The 16,820-nt window shown below is 38.0% G+C and overlaps 1 protein-coding gene across 1 annotated transcript in view; it reads left to right on the top strand.

Moving 5' to 3' along the window:
• Positions 1-16,820, top strand: part of ZNF608 (zinc finger protein 608) — a 100,040-nt gene that overhangs the window by 45,339 nt on the left and 37,881 nt on the right. The window lies entirely within an intron of this gene.

Below are 16,820 nucleotides of genomic sequence, written 5' to 3'. Positions count from 1 at the left end.
GCTAACTGCCTTTGTATAAGCCTGAATGATCATTTAGTGATGTAGTTAATCGTTTCCTATCATGGTATTCAGTAAAACGTAATATTAACAAATCATTAGCAAAATAGAGTTTTATTATATGTCTTTCTTGAGGGGTATGTATATTATGAGTGCTCCTATGAGTAATACAGGTGAAAACTGTAAAACAGCAATTCTGGCCCCAGGCACCTTGATCGATACTGCATGTTTATATAATAAAAGCTATTCTAAAGACTTGTATTAAAATTATTCCTATGTTATGTTATGAATTATTTGCATTTTGCTGGTTTGAAACATGTTTGAAGGAGAAAACATTTTGGTTTTAAAAGGAATGTTCCCTTGGTTGCAGAAGTGCTAGCTAAACCAGTCTGATTTCTCCAATATCCTTAGATGGCACTTGGCCATATAGGAGTGCTGTAGAGCTTTGGGGAATATGAGATGCTGATTGGCTGGTGATTTAGAATAAAATAAATAGAGAGAGGATTATGCTGCGATATATGCAGATTTTTCCATTTTGATTTCTAAAAGCTCATTATTAAAATTTGAGCTTCCTGTTGTTAATTATAGAAATACTGTGTGTGTACTTTAAACCATTGCAAGTTTTGATGTAATAATAACTGTAATAAGGTATTTCCCAAATTATGTCTAAAAGCGACTAAAAAATACTATTGTTAGTATTGTCTCCTGTTTGTTTTGAGGTGGTTTGTAGTTTGTAGTGTTTAACTCTGCAATGAAAACCAGATTATTTATAAAAGTACATAATGAAAGAATACAAAAGTGCATCAGTTGATAATATATCCTGACATCCGTGGGATATAAGCACAATGGGATTTGGTCCTTTGCAATGATATATAAGGCCTCACCAAAGTGCTTTACAGTGTCCTCTGAAAAATCAATATAGAGAGTCAGATTTACCTACTTTTGTATGCTCTCATCCATCCATTTTTCTCTCTCCGTATATCTACAACAGATTAATAAAGCAGATTGTTTGTAAAGCACAGTATAAATTCTGTTTTAGAATATTCCAGCAGAGATGGCTGTCCTTAGCAGCTGCAATCTTCCCATTACGGGTCTGTATTAACCAGTGTTGAAATGTGTGGGTGTTAACTGTGGTGACATGAAAGAGCAGTAGTTCTTAATAATGTTATTCTTGCTGAATCTAAACTTCTGACCCCCACTGACTTTAAGAAGCCCTCCTTGTTTAAGGTCTGAGGCCAGAAATATGGTATTTTATAAAGTTCTAGCACACTTGTAAGGATGACATTCCATCTGCATTCTCTCAGTGCTCTACCTGTTGTTTATTAAAAATTAATGCCCAAATATCATTAACCTCTCTCCATCCTGCATAAAACGCTCTTCTAAAACAATTGAGGAAGCAATGAAATTGTGAAATAGTTTTTGAATGCCTATGAATCTTACTATGGGTAAACAGATATTATGTGGCAGGGTTGCAGGTGTAAATGACTACATGCAGTGCAGGAAGGTACAGAATCAGGCTCTTACATGTAAACCCTTCAGGGCAGAGGCTGTATCTTCATGTCTATGGATAGTGCCTAAAAGGTTGTGGATACTGCTAGAATAATGATAATACTAGCAACTCAACAATGGTAGTGTAGCTTGAGCCTAAATTGTGTGGAAAGAGTAAGATAATTTGTATGGTTCCCTCTAGGAAAAAAAAACGAAAAAATTCAGACCCTACTTAATGGAATATATGATTACTATATCTGGATGTTTGGTTATTCTCTTACCCTTTCCAAAAACAGTGTACCAGTAGAACAGATGATTAACTTTCCTTTATAGTTTAGTTTTGACATTTGGAGCACAGGTGCACACATGTATTTAGCTGTTTTCAAATTTGCTCAGACTTCACGTTTTCACAGAAGGTCTATATTATAGCTCGCATGAATCGATGTTTGCTGAAATTTGTCATAATCCTTTTATGAATGCAGGGTACACATGTGCCTTTTATTTAATTTAAACATTGGGTTTATTATCAGGTGTCTATTTTTTCTAGTTCTGATTTCGACTTTTAATTAGGTCAAAGCCTGACCTTTTGCACTACTGCTTTAAATCTAGAGGAACTCCATTGAAGTCAATGAAGTTATTCTGAATTTTCACCAAGGTAACTGAGGTCAGAATCTGGTCCATTGTTTATAATGCACAGTTGAAATTTGGGTTTCCTTCTTTCCCATTCGCTTCAAAGCCTATTACAAAAAATTAAAACCTACACTGTTTTTTTTTTCAAGGCACAGTCGAAAGAGTTGTAACAGACTAAAGTATGTAAGAACTTGGACAAAGGTCAGAAATTATGAGAAATTTGAATAATTTTGTATGTAATTAGCCATTTGGTAAAACGAGTTGCTTAATGATCAGCATGTGCTTGTAGGATGTCTGCACACCCTACATTCTTCTGCATATGGGAACTATGAACCAAATGTGCTTGCTGAGGAGCTTTCAAACGCTAGCTGTGGGAATGCAAATACAGAGAGGATGTGGCGGTTACAGCTATAATGAGAACAGTTACAGTGGGTAAAGGAGATGAACTGATATTTTATTTGGCATTCTTTACTAAGTCTAATCGTACTTTTCTAGACAAGGGGGAAGTATACTTGAGGATTCATGTTTTGAGGATGGCTAGTATTTGAAATAACTGGTTCCCTTTTAGGATCATTACACAAAATGTCACATTCTGCACGTTCTACTGCATTTGTTCTCTTTTTTTAGGTCATAAGAAGGCTGTGGTTTTATTAGTCTTGTTTTTAGGGTAGCCAGTCCAAAGCAAAAAAAAACACATAGGATTTCAAGCAATATTGTGGCTGATACAAAGAGAATTTTTGTTACCCTATTTTTCATTTATCCCAGGCCAGTCAATCCAGTTAGTTTGATCAGAAGATTTCATACATAAGACCATTTTTTCCTCTGATTGTTTCAATTTTAGGATGTGGGAAGCAGACAATTGAAATCTGTCACATTTTATGATGGAGCTTTGTAACTAAATGTGTCTGTGATTTCACCAATATAATTTTTACCAAATGATGGTTATCCGATGGGTATTTCTTAAATGGTCCATGGGTGTTCAGTTTGCACACATGTGTACTGTAGGCATTTACTGTTCTCATCTGCATAATCTCATTGTTTGGCTGGGACTTGGAATGTTTTTAATTGTTGTGGAGGAAAAAGGAAAGAGGAGAACTGGTGGGGCTACTTTCTAGTAGTGGTATGAGGAATTATTTATAGGTAAGTCAACCTGAAACTTGGCAGATGATGTGGATATTTGATACTATAATACTATAAACTACAATTTTAGGAACTTTAAGAATCACTGATAAACAGCAGTATGGTTTGGCTTTGTTTTATTTGTATCTAATATTGGACATTTTCTCTTGGAAACAACTGTTAAGAGTGTGTATTTTTAAATTGAGAAATAGGGTTAACCTTGAATGTTTTAATTAACTTCTGTTAAAATGGTTCTGAAGCGTGCAAAAAGGCAGTGGGCTTCTTGGCTCATACTGCTTGGAGGAAATAAAAATCGCCTAGAAAAAAGGGAAAACCACTTACCAACTTTCTAAACTGCTTAGAGGTTGTTTTTATTATTTTGTTTCTCACAGTCAGTTGCCCTGGGTTATGTCCTGCTTTTGGTTCTGCATCTAGCAGTGGAGTCAGCTGTTAGCTGTGAGAAGTACTTATACTGATGATTACTTGTTTGCCTGAAAATGAATCAGGAAACAGCCATCAGTCACGTTGCTGCCTTTGTGTGCAGAACAAGCTGTCAACATGTGGTGTTCAGGTTCTCACATTGCTGGATTGACAGTCTTCCTCTTTGTGGAGTTTGGGTACAATTTGTTTTTGTCATTATAGAATAAATAATGGAGAAATGAATTGTATTTTTGAAAAGAGTGCTGTTGTCAGCATTGGCATGTTCTTTTTATAATTGAGATTTGTTCTCAAATTTAAACCCTAGGAATCTGAGGTTTGTTTTCATTTCATTATGTTGGTTCTTATTAGAGATGAAATGGGGTCTGCGAATAGGGAATTGGGCTAAATATATCTCATTGTTTATTCTGCAGCCAGTTCTGCCATAACTCTGCAGAAGAGCACGTAACGAAACAAAACAAAACACCTTCATTCACATACAGGCATTCCCAAATCTATTACAGAAGGCTTTTCCAACTTCCCCATCCAACTCTTTTGAGTATAGGTACGGTTTCGAAAATATACTGTATCGTATATTTTAGTAGTTACTATATACTGTATAGTAAATATAGTAGTTACTATACAGAACTGAGACTGAGAATTCCCTTCCCACATGGCTTTGGTTTTGCAAAGGTATTTAAAGGGACACAATCAATTTGAAATCTATTCCGTTGAAATATATATAGATAATGTAAAAGTTGTTTACCTGCCGCTGAATCCCCTTAGCAATTTTTGTGGTTTAACAACCACATTTTCCTACTTCCAAAAAATTGTTTTCTCTTCTTTTTTGTGTGCAAGACTCACATGTGAAAAACTCATAAATACAGAGGAAACTTGACTGTGGTGGAACAGTGAAACTCACTGTACTGAAAGTACTGTCATATGCCCAAGTAATCAAATGCAAAAAATAAAGAAAAATAAGTTTTGGTTTCTCTGATCTCTTTGTTAGAGGAATCTTAGGCGTTCCGTGTAAGAACAATAGACCAGAAGGGCAATTAAGTCAACAGTGTCTCTTTAACTGCAGTCATTTCTCAGTGATGCGCACAATATTAAAAGATGATTCGATAACAGGAATTTCCATCAGGATTTTTTTTTTTTTACCTTACTCTGAAGCATTTGGTGCTAGCCACTGTTTGGGACAGGATAGTGGGCTAGGTGGACCACTGTTGTGATCTAATCTGGCCAGTAATTATGTTCCTGTATATTTCATGGATATAACACATCTGTCTAAAACCCAGGTTGTCTTATTGCTATGTCTTAAGCAGAAAGGTAATTACTTCAGACCAAACAAACTAACAGTTAAGCGCACAACTATTGGTTTCCAAATTAAAATGGTGCTTTTATTAAGACTTCTCCAAATTATTTTGATCTGAAATGTATGTTATAACAAATTGGACCAAACTATAACTTTAAAGCATAAACCCTTGGTCTTCATTGGAGCCTTTGGGTCATGTTTTTTTTTGCAATACAACAGTTTTAAAACATGAAGGGCAGGTCTACACTACAGCTGGGATCGACAGTCTGAGATCGATCTACCGGCGGTCAATTTAGCAGGTCTAGTGAAGACCTGCCAAATCGACAGCGGATCGCTGTCCAGTTGACCCCGGTACTCTACCCCCAAGGAGAAGAGTAAGGTAAGTAGACGGGAGAGTTTATCCCATCGACCCCCCTACGGTGTAGACCCCATGGTAACTCAAGCTAAGGTATGTCGACTCCAGCTATGTTATTCATAGCTGAAGTTGTGTAGCGTAAGTGGACTTATCGCAGTAGTGTAGACATAGCCGAAGAATGACACTTAGCTACTCAATTCCTGCACTTGCAGCAGGACTGCAGGGTTGTAGGTGGATGAGATAAAGGTGCCTTCAAGCCATCCCATATATTCGGGGGCTGCACGGAAGCCTGCTCAGCTGTCTTTGGAAGTTGAAGCAAAATAATTTATGTTGTTTCCTGGTACCACCTGTGGGCTTTAGGAAGCAGAGAATAGTGGTGGTGCCATACACTCTAGCCACGCTTTTGATATGGCCCGCAATTTAGCTCCCACGCCAGAGATTTGAAACACGGCTAAGTGTAGAGCCCATTGGCATCTTAGTGTGTGATGATATAACTTTGCATGCCAAAATTGAGAGCCATCCTGGCCACTTATAAAGCCAAAATTAGTTTCTGTGGTGTGACATCTGGTTAATGCAGTCGTTAGCATTGCCCCCACTGCTGGTATTTGTTATTGACTAAAAATTAGTGCAAATCCTGGGTCTAAATTGAATTAACAGCATAGTTTAAGGTGTTTCAGTAACATAATACAATGTTTTCTAAGCTGAACCACTTGATGAGTTGTTATAAAAAGGCATGGTTTTCCTTAAATTACCTTGTTTGTTTTTCTTTCTTTCTTTCTTTGTTAAAGATGACTTCCATTTTTTAAAAATTGTGTTTGTGCCCTTTTTTCTTTTGCTTCTTTGTTGTTTATAAAGGAAGCCTGAAATGTGTGGTGGTGTATTTTTCTTTAAAATTCCCTTTCTAAATTAGTTTTTTTCTGCTTGAGTTTTTTAACCATAGAAATGGCTGAAATGTCAAGTTGGGTTTTCCCTGAAGTAGCAGGAAGAGCCATTCTTTGTGTACCAGAGCTGTATATTTTGACCTCTCATAATTTCATTATGGGTGTTGAGTCTCTAACAAAGATGTTCTTTTCTAAAATACTCAGTCATTAAAATTAAATTAGTGTTAAAAACAAAGTCAACATATATTTTAAGCAGCCAGTTAAAACTCCTTTCTCCTCTCGGTTGCCCAGGTTTCAGTCTGCTGTCTTGTAATATCATCACAAGGCTATTTGTCTAGTTTCTATAGCATTGTACATGTTTGAAAAGAATCTAAAAAAGGAAAAAGCCTTTCATGCTTTCTTCTTGTGCTATAAAAAACCCAATCCCTCCTCGCTCCCACACCTCCCCAAAAACCCAACCCCACACAAGTGCAGTGGCTTTTTTTTTTTTTTTTTTGTGAACTTGACTAGTCACCTTTAAGGGAAAAGTATTTAAGAAACGTGCATAGCAACGTTATTGCCAAATACATTAAATTTAACTTCAAAATATTGCTTCTCATTAGCATTCTCATTCTCTTTCAGCCAATTTGTATTAGAGAGACAAATCCATATGACATTGTTTAATATGCAGGTTGTGTATCCATACTGATTCATATTCATGTGATTCATATTGACTGACCAGCTGTAACGCTAAGCAGAGCATAGCCACCGTTTTTACTGACGGTATTTGAAATAGCTGACCAAGAATATCTAAGGTGTCTTATTTAGCAAGGGCAGTAAAGGCCAGCTTCTTTAAAGGGAACCAGCAAATGCCACTTTTCACAGCTCAGTGAAAAGATTAAGTACAGCTAAATGAGTATAACCCAAGGCACAGAATGTGAAAAGCTAGCAAATTGCAGACAATACTTACATAAAAACCTGCTTCTTGCAAGACTGCAGCAGTGCAAGACTCCCTGCTCTGCTTATACGTACATAGAAAATTATTCCTTGTTCAAACAAACATATGGGGGTGGTGAGGGTGCATAGGAAGAGGAAGAAGGATGATTGAGATTAGAAACATTGGCTTGGAGCTATTTGAGCATGAAACTGAGCCTGCTCCATCAATGAGGTATGAACACAGCAGTTCCTTGAAGCCAGTCAGTATTCCAAAGCAAAATCACTCAGCAGCAGTTTTTTTATGACTGACACCATTTCATTATAAAGTACTCACTGCATGTTCTACTCCTGTTTATAACAGGCCATCAGGGTGGAGTGACTGCAAAGCAAGAATATATTTTTAATGTGCATGGGTATTTTTTTAAACTAATGAATACCATCAAAGTGAGGAATGAAAACATATGCATCTAGCTCGTTTTAGAGATTAAATAATTTATTTAAAAATTACCTACTAACACCACTATTGTACATTATTTTTTGCAAATGTTTCAATTATCTCGGTTCCCTTTAGGAATGTCTTCTGAAATGCATGTTATGCTGGCAGTATTGGGTTACAGTATGCAATGGGGGAAGGAGAAACAAATTTGGTTCCCCTTATTGCTGGAGGTGTATGTCTACACTAATATGAATTAATATGTAGATCATACAGACAGTGGTTTTCAAACTTTTTTTTCGCAGGCCACTTGAAAATTGCTGAGGGTCTCGGCGGACAACTCAATGATCTTTCTGAATGTTGTTTGTACCGTTAGCTAACTATTGTAAAGCACATTGGATAGAAGCACTATATAAAAAAACCCTTAATAATAATTAGCGTTTTTTGTTCTACAAATAAAAGCACACAGCTTATATTTTAATATTAGTAGTCTTACCTTTCTAATGCGGTGGATGTGCCCTCTCCCTTCTGCTGCGGCAGCCCCTGAGCTGGGGCTGGGAAGGAGGGGGGGTCGCTCCCCCACCACAGCATCCACAGATCTGAGGCTGGGAAGGAGGGCCATCTCTCCCCGGCAACCGCAGCCCTGGAGCTGGAGAAAATCACCTCTTTCTCTGGCTACCGCAGCCTTGCACATCCCAAATTCCCCCCACCCCCTCTTCTCACCCCACTGTCCCCTCCCACCTACCCCCTATTCCCCCCAAGGCCACCACCTCACCTTACATGTGCGTCTTCTCCAGGGTCCAGGAACCTAATTGGTGGAGCCCCTCCTGAGCAGCCCCACTAATTAGGTGGGTGGCCTTTCATTCTCTCGTGTGCGGCCGTGGACCACCTGAATGGAGCTCGCGGACCATTGTTGATCCACAGACCACAGTTTGAGAACCTCTACATTAGAGAATAGGAACTTTTCCTTTTGTTGTCCTCTTCTCTACTGCTTTGCATGCGGTGAGGTGAACAGGCCCCAAATATTTTAGAATTAGCAGCAACTAACTACTGATTTTTTTTTTTTTTTTTTTTTAAGGTTTAGTTTAGGGCATATTAATAATGAATCTAGTAGTAACTGCTACTTGGCAGGAATGGCTGCTGCTGCCTAAAAGAAAATCCAAAGACCATGCGGGAAATCTCAGTTCAGAATTCTAAAATTATGATGAATCTTTGGCCTTCAGATTATGTTTTTGTTCTGAAAGAGGGAGTGTGAAAAAGGAGAATGGGGTGGAGAGAGAGAATATCAACTGAAGAAAATTTCAAGGGAAATGGTGTGCTTTGATTTGGACTGAGAAACTAGGTCCAGTTTTATTAGTCAGTGATAGAGTTTAAGGCCAGAAGGGACCATTAGATCATCCATTCTCACCTCCTGTATATCGCAGGACACCAGTACCACCCTGCACCTGCACACTATACCCAACAACTGAAACGAGACCAAGGTATTACAGCCCATAGGAGACTAGAGCATTAAGTGACACAGACAGAGAAGTGGAAGGGACCCCTAGGTGCATCAGTGCCTGAGGCCCCTGCAATATCAGAGGAATGACTCAATGAGATATACCCAGACAATCCTGGGAAGTGACCCACACCCATACTCTGCAGAGGAAGTCCAAAAACTCCCAAGTCACTGCCAATCTGACCTAGGGGGAAATTCCTTCCCGACCCCACCTAATTAGATCCTAGCATGTGAGCAGAAACCAGCCAGCCAACCACCTGAGAGAGAGAGAGAGAGAGAATATTCGGTGCCACCTCAAAGCCCAACACACCCCACCCGTGTCTCCTCTCCGGCCGTGGCCATCCCTGATGCTTCAGAAGGAGATAAAAATAACTTTCCCAGATTACATGAGGGGTAGGAGGGTGGAATCCCTTCCTGAGATCTGCCAGTGGCTGGCTGAAACCCTGAAGCATGAGCTTTAGGAACAAAAGAAATACACTGGAAGTGAGCCCCAGGGCTGTTGAACCCTGCCCCCTACTATCACAAGCAACGCATCCTACAATTTCACTCACAAAGTTAATGTTGCAATGGAAACTTCAGTGAAGGTTCATCAAGTCTATTGTCCTAAACGCCTCTAGATTTGTGAAAAAACAACAACATAAAATCTGATTAATCCACAGTTCATTCCAGTATGACAAAATTCTTTCTAATCCTTTATTCTAAAAAAGCGTTAACCAGCTTTGAAAGTTTTTTTTATTTACATCAAGACTCAGAGAGTTTGTTTGCATTTTCTTTTAACTTTTACCTTGATGCAGACTTTTGAATCTCATATAGATTTTTTTAAGTGAATGTAAATACAGAAATGAGGAAGTTGTTCTCGTGTTTCTATTTTTTAATACAGGGGAAAAAAGTATTTTTAAAACCTCTTTTCCCATACAGTTTGTAGCTGTCATTCTTTTTAATGTGTGTGACTTATTTGTTAAATAGTCGCTTTTCAGGGAAGGTCAGAGAGATAATGACAGAACGCATTGCATTATGTTTTTCTGTATGTAAGTGGTTTGACTAATTCAAAAGCAGCTGTAGGATGTATTTTGTTTGTTTTCATTTCACCAGAAGTAGGTCAAGCTGTACAAAAAAGGGAGTCAGTAGCATAAAGATCTCCATTCATAAAACTGAGCTGAAGCTAATTTTCAGTAGCTAGTGATTCCATATCTTGTGCTTAACATTGAAACAATGGTTACAAGCAAAGACAATTCCAGAAAAAATCTTCAATTAATCTGGTGCTTAAAAATTCACTTTAAAATTTCTGCCCTTAGATGGGACAATGTTTTATTAGGGTTTACTGCCTGCTTTCCCTTGCTGAGATTGACTTTACCACCAGACTTGTTCATATGCTTTTGTGTAAAGGGAGCTTCCATTTAAGTAGAGCTAGCCTTTTCAGTGCATCTGTGCAACCTCCATTTGGAGAGCCTAGAAATATAAAGGAGAATCTCAGATTTAATTAAATGAGTATGTTTTTCAAACACTTTTCCTTGGGAGGTTTGAAAGCTTGTCATGGTGAAAAAAATCAAAGTTCACAAATTATTTTCTAGGACTGGTCTCTAGAGCCTAGAAGAATCATGGCTCTGGGCTGTGCATTTTTTTGATGAAAACTCCAGATCAGTTCACATCTGCAGGGAGCATTTGTGCCCAAGCTACCACTGGTGGCACTGGGTCCTCTACAACCTTCCTCTTGCTGCATATGAGCATAAGAAGGGGCAAGTCAATAGAGAAAGAGGCCCCGTGGGCAGTGTGCTAAATGATGCTGAGAACAAAAGACTTATCACATAGGTCAGTATTTCCAAACATGGGTCCTTGATGTTAGGCATCTAAATACTGAGATGTTGAGAACCAGAAGCTTTCATTGAGTTCAGTGAGTGGTATATGTGCTCATCACCTTTAAAATGCAGGCCACTTTTATCTAGGTGCTAAAATATAGACCTGCATACTTAACTGTGTACATCCAAGCTTGAAAGTATTCGCTTAAACTTCTCTTTGCCTGTTTCTTTAAAGTATAAAGGGTATACACCCAGCCTCCCAGGAGTGTTGTGACCATTAAGAATGTAATGTATGTAAGCACATCAAAATGCCTGTGTAACCTTCCAATCGCTGAACTTTCCGGTCACAGCCTCAGAAATTTAGCTTATTTGGGTAATTGTCCCTTGCTAAACTTGCTGAAAGTTGACAGCTATGCAACTGGGCTTCACTTCTTTTGTACCAAAAAGCTAGTTAAGATGGGAGATAAACATCATGGTTTTTCAATACGTTTTTTAACCAGTTTCTTTGTAACCACGCTGGCTAGCCAAGATTTGTTAGAAACCATATTAACTGGAACAAAGTTTAAACACTGCTCCTTAATCCGTTCCAGTGTGGAAAGAGCTAAAGAGAGCAAAATAGTTCTCCCCACAAACGCCACCACCACAAATCTGAAAGCATCTCCATACTGCTTTTCCCAATCCAGTATGAGCCTGCCATATTGCATGGGGCACTTTCCAACAAACTAGCCCATTTTCAAATTTCCTATGGACCTCTGCAGCAAAACCCTTACATCTCACTTAAAAATAGGGTGTCAGAGGCCTATTATTCCATCTGAGCACTGCATGTTTTAGCAGCACGAGCTGCTCCAATTGATATCTTTAACTTTTTCTTTCCCCAGCAGAGGAAGGTTCTGAAGGGCCTTCACCCTCTTGTTTTGTTAAACTGAGATATATTTCAAACTGCTGACTAGAGAAGCAGTGAGCTCCAGCATGACGTCTCACCCATGTTTTGAATGACTATGTTATCTTACTGCTAACTCTTCTCCATTAACAACAGAAATGAGTTAGTTTATATCCTGATTTCAGCCTGGAGGTTTTCCCACAAGAATAGGTAGACAGTCTCTTCTTGAAATAGAGATTAAAGTAAAAGGTGATAACTGATTACTCTGAGAGGTTTGGATTTTTCCATTGATGGTGTATTTTTATGAAATGGGGAAACTAAGTTAACCCATTTCTTCATTCTTATCTTAATTCTGCCAGACCAAGTGTCCTTATTAGATTAGTAGAAACGAAGTGGGGGCTTTTTCAGAGGAGGTAGGAATTCCCAGCCTGGTGTTGCTCCAGGGGTGAAGGTGGTGATTGGGTTACAAACTGTTCTGTTGGTCTAGACAAGAAATGACAGGAAATAAGCTAGAGAAAATGTTTTTGTATCCCTAAAGCGTTATCTGAGAGGAGCACAGTTAGTAATGTCGTTGTGAAGAGCAGCCTCCATTTGGACAGACAGCTTGATGCAGGCAAAACTGCTAATTTGTTTTCGGCTTCAAGGAGATTTAGAGTCTTTGCATCCTTGGCAGTAGCACACAGTGTAATTGTTTTCCTGCTCCTTAATCGTCAGTCTAGTTGCATTGGATTAATGTAGCAAGGAAAGGCTGGAATGTTTACTGAATTTGCTGTACCAGAGTCCTCATTCTGAAGGACACGGAGAAGTTGCACAGGGACTATTCTGACTTGTTGGTATATTATGAAAACACACTTCGCTTGTGTCTAATAACAAAACCTCACACAGTAAGTGGGGAAAAATTCAGTTGCTGGCTATGGAGAGGTGACAGAGCTGTCACTTTGTGCTGGTGACATTACTTATACCTTGCATATTTCACATGGGGCATTCTGCAAATAATACCTTTGCTTTAGTCTGCAGTGCATCTTCTGTATCCTTATTTCCACAAACTCATTTTATAACCCTATAATTCAAACATTTTTTTTAGAACCCAACTGTATCCCCGGGAGGTTTGTTCATACTCCATTATTCACAATTTGGCATTGTATGTAGACAGCAAGTGTTTACATCTTTACAATTTGTGCTATTACATACTATTGGTCATAATCCTAGATATGCTCACCAAAAATAGTCTTTAGAAAAGGGAGCTAGCATATCATTGAGAAATTAATTTGTTTAGTCAGTCCAATGTTAAAGCTTGGGTCAGCCTTGAAGGGTAAATTTCATTGCTGGGATACATTCTTGGCTATGAATGAATGCAATAATAATTCTCGCTTTGAACCTTAAAATGCACAATAGACACAATAACTCCTGAGTTGAACTTTACAGGCAGAAGGGGCTGATTTATGGGCAGCTGTTGAAAATGCTTCTAGGCAAATTATTTTTTAATCTATGAATTAAGAACCTGTAGTAAATTAATTACTGTATATTGGTGCAGTGCTAAATTGCCTACAGCTATGCAAGACTCTATTTTTAATCTATAAATAAAAAACTTGCAGTAAATTAAATAATGTATATTGGTGCAGTAATTTACTATGACTTGATAATAACTTTGTTTGCTAGCAAACAGATCAAGATAAAACTGTTTCCTGGTCTGTGGTAGCTTCATGGCTCAGTGCCAAGGTGGAGGAAGGGAACAGTTTTTCTTGCTATTCGTTTTTGAGATGGTTTTCCTACCTTTTTCAGTGCTAAAAGGTTTATTGATCATCATAAGGCATCCTGTTTTATTAAAGTTCTATCATGGAATCTGTTTTCTAAGGAGTCCTTCTGAGAATTAGTTTGGAGAAAAAGCAATTTGCTTGTATTTTACAATAGTTAACAGGCCAAGCAGATGGGAAAGCAGACCTGAAATAGTTTGGCTGGCTGCCTGCCACCATTCTATGACTTTTTTGATTTGTATGGATATGTAACTGTTTTTTATTTTTCTCTTTTTGGAAGTGTATGTCTATAAATCTTGGGGAATATTAATCCTTGGTTTCCTGTGAAATGTGCACTTGTAAAACAAATGTTGTAGCAAAGTGCCATGCAGACCTTGCATTGTGTCAATTACCAGGCGTGACATCAGCAAACTCCATAAGCTCTCAAAGGCTAGAGTAGTTTTCAAAGGCATCAACTGTTCATGGTTTTTTTTCAGAAAAGAAATGCAAAAATGACAGCATTCAGAGCCACAGTTCATCACAGTTTTATTGTTTGATTCTCCTCTTCTAAAGGGTTGGGATCATTGTTTCTGTCATAAACTTGTCATTCTGTTTGACCATCCGTATCTTATGAATATGAAATAAAACAAAATATTAAATGTGTAAAATTGGCACAAAAAGCAAGAGTGACTCACTCATGAAACTTTGGGGTGAGCAAGAGGATGTTAATCAATCTAACTTTATTCACCCCTACTATTTGCTAATGTCCCTTCCTATCAAAACCTGTTTAAAAAGCAATAAACATTTGATAACTAGGGTATTGACAATGAAACTGCCTTTAAGTACAAGCCAAGAGCCCTATGTTTCAACACTAAAATATGCTAGGAATTTAGCATATGACAGACAGCTTGGGTCATAGTTCCTTTCTGTAGTTTTTCCCCTGGAAATCTGAAGCATGCAGATTCTCACCGATCAGCGTTTGAATCTTTGAGATCAAAAGGCCCTTCCTTCAAAGAGTTTCATATTGTTATTTAAATGGTAATTTGGCTCTTTCCTTAGTTTGACTAAGTTTAGCAGCTTTTGGACTTTCATTATTTCAGTTTTGTGTTTCTAACAGAGAGGGTGATTTGGGAACTGACAAAGACTAATTGCAAATTTGGAGCCAGTTACTTGTGGTAGGAGTTGACAGCTTTTTGGTAAGGCAAACAAGTTCCTTGAGAAACATGTGTTTTTAAGTAAATGATTCTGCTTTTGTAATCATCTGTCTCTCCTTTACTCCAGATGTGAAACTTTATAGTAGTTTTCTCTCAGACAACTGAATGCTTTCATATATTGTGGACTGTACGGTAAGCACAAACTACGGAACTTGATCAATTCATTTGCCTTAAAACATTTAGTCTAATATAATAATCTCTGGAGAGGCAAAACCTGGACCACAGAATTTTGAATCTGGTTCAGATTGACAATGTTTAGATAATAATCATTTGTCAGTGTTTTCTACTGTAATCCCCAATACTGGTGGGGGAAAAGATTATAGTCCCATATTTTCAGAAGACAGATATAGCAGACATTAACTCATGATTTCTCCACCAGTCTTTGTTGCATTGGGCTTCCATCTTACTGTGCTGTCAGGACTGTTACCTGCAACTGCCTCCTTTGTGTGATGAAGAAACCAAGAGCTTTTACAGGGAATATATATTTGCCAGGAAAGGTTAAAATATTTTCGTTAGCAAACAGATTGACAAAATTAAAAGTAGGCAAAATTGATCTTGAAGGGGGAGTAGAAAATTGATCATGTTTCCTGTGTCTAGCAACTCAGTACTTGTTTTATAAAAAAAGTATGATTAATATGGAAACAGATGCCTGCATTTAGGATTAAAATGTCTGTCTTCATACTAAAATGTTAAACAAAACCCTGAAGTTTAGGTCAGCCAGGCAAACAAATTTATGTTGTAAATTCAAGCAGATAAGCTGAATGTGTGAAAAGATGGGGGGTGTTTATGGGTTTAAACCACCTAGAGGAGGTGATTTAGCATCAATGTGTTGGGTGTCTCCACTGTTTCTTGATAATCTTAGTTGCATCTTCCCATTCATGTGTTTACTCATTGGTGGGTTGAGACCACCCAGCAGATCTAACCTGCAGCGTTTTTCTTCATTTCCCCCCTCAAATCTACAGTGCATGTATACTCATGTTTTTGCTTTCCATTCACGGAGGTATCCAGCTGGGAAAATATAGTATGTACAATACTCTCTGCCTTCAACTGACATTTCTCATAAATTGCAACAGAAACACTGCTATCAGCAGCTTAATAGCAGGTAGAATATAGCTCTACATATCAAGTCTCAGCAGGATACAGAAACTATGGTTACCAAATTTCCAAAGAGAAAGCGGGTGTGGGAGGGAAGTTTCTATATAAGAATAACTGAAAAAACATTGAAAACGGATTCATTGAAAGCTGCCTTTTAGAAAAGGGTTTATAGGGGCTGACTCGGTGGCTGCAACACTCTTACTTTTTGCTGAATTGTTATTTTTGAAGACCTCACAAGAGGGTTTTGTGGTTAAGCAGTGCAGTAAAGCCAACAGTCTTTCCCCTTCAGTCCTTTAAAGGAAAAGCTCTTTGATAAACTCCATGAAAAAGGGTAATGGTTAAGTGCAATTCTAATATGGGGTGATTATGGTGAAAGACAGAAGTTGTACTCCGGCTCAGCCAGAGATGCATACCTGCAGGAAACATCCTTTGGTGGAGAGGTGACTAATAAATCTCCCTGTCTCTAGTAGAGCTTAAATTAATTAATCAATCATCATATTGCCCCATGATCTGTTTAGACCCTTGTCTTCTGTAATCAAACAAGATGAAGGAAAGTACAGTGGTAGAAGAGTATCAGGAATTATCACAGGTTTCAGAAAACCTGGATTTGTGCTGGAAATGGCCCAACTTGATTATCATACACATTGTAAGGAGAGTGATCACTTTAGATAAGCTATTACCAGCAGGAGAGTGGGGTGGGGAGAGGTATTTTTTCATGCTTTGTGTGTATAAAAAGATCTACACTTTCCACAGTATGCATCCGATGAAGTGAGCTGTAGCTCACGAAAGTTTATGCTCAAATAAATTGGTTAGTCTCTAAGGTGCCACAAGTACTCCTTTTCTTTTTAGGAATTATCACAATATTTAAAGTGCATGTTAAAATGTGAAGTTGTAAATCTGCTTTTCGTAGATTTATTTTGCAAAGCATTCATTACCATGTGATTGCAATAAAAAAAATAAAGTTCATTTAGATCTAGATGAATTTTCTGAACTAAGGTCCTGTGATAAACTGAAGTTGTTTTTTTCCACTTTCCTTTGTCGTACAAGGAATTGC

The sequence above is a fragment of the Eretmochelys imbricata genome, chromosome 5, assembly GCF_965152235.1.
Source record: "Eretmochelys imbricata isolate rEreImb1 chromosome 5, rEreImb1.hap1, whole genome shotgun sequence".
In the NCBI taxonomy this organism is placed as follows: domain Eukaryota; kingdom Metazoa; phylum Chordata; order Testudines; family Cheloniidae; genus Eretmochelys; species Eretmochelys imbricata.
This window is presented reverse-complemented; position numbering and strand designations above follow the sequence as displayed.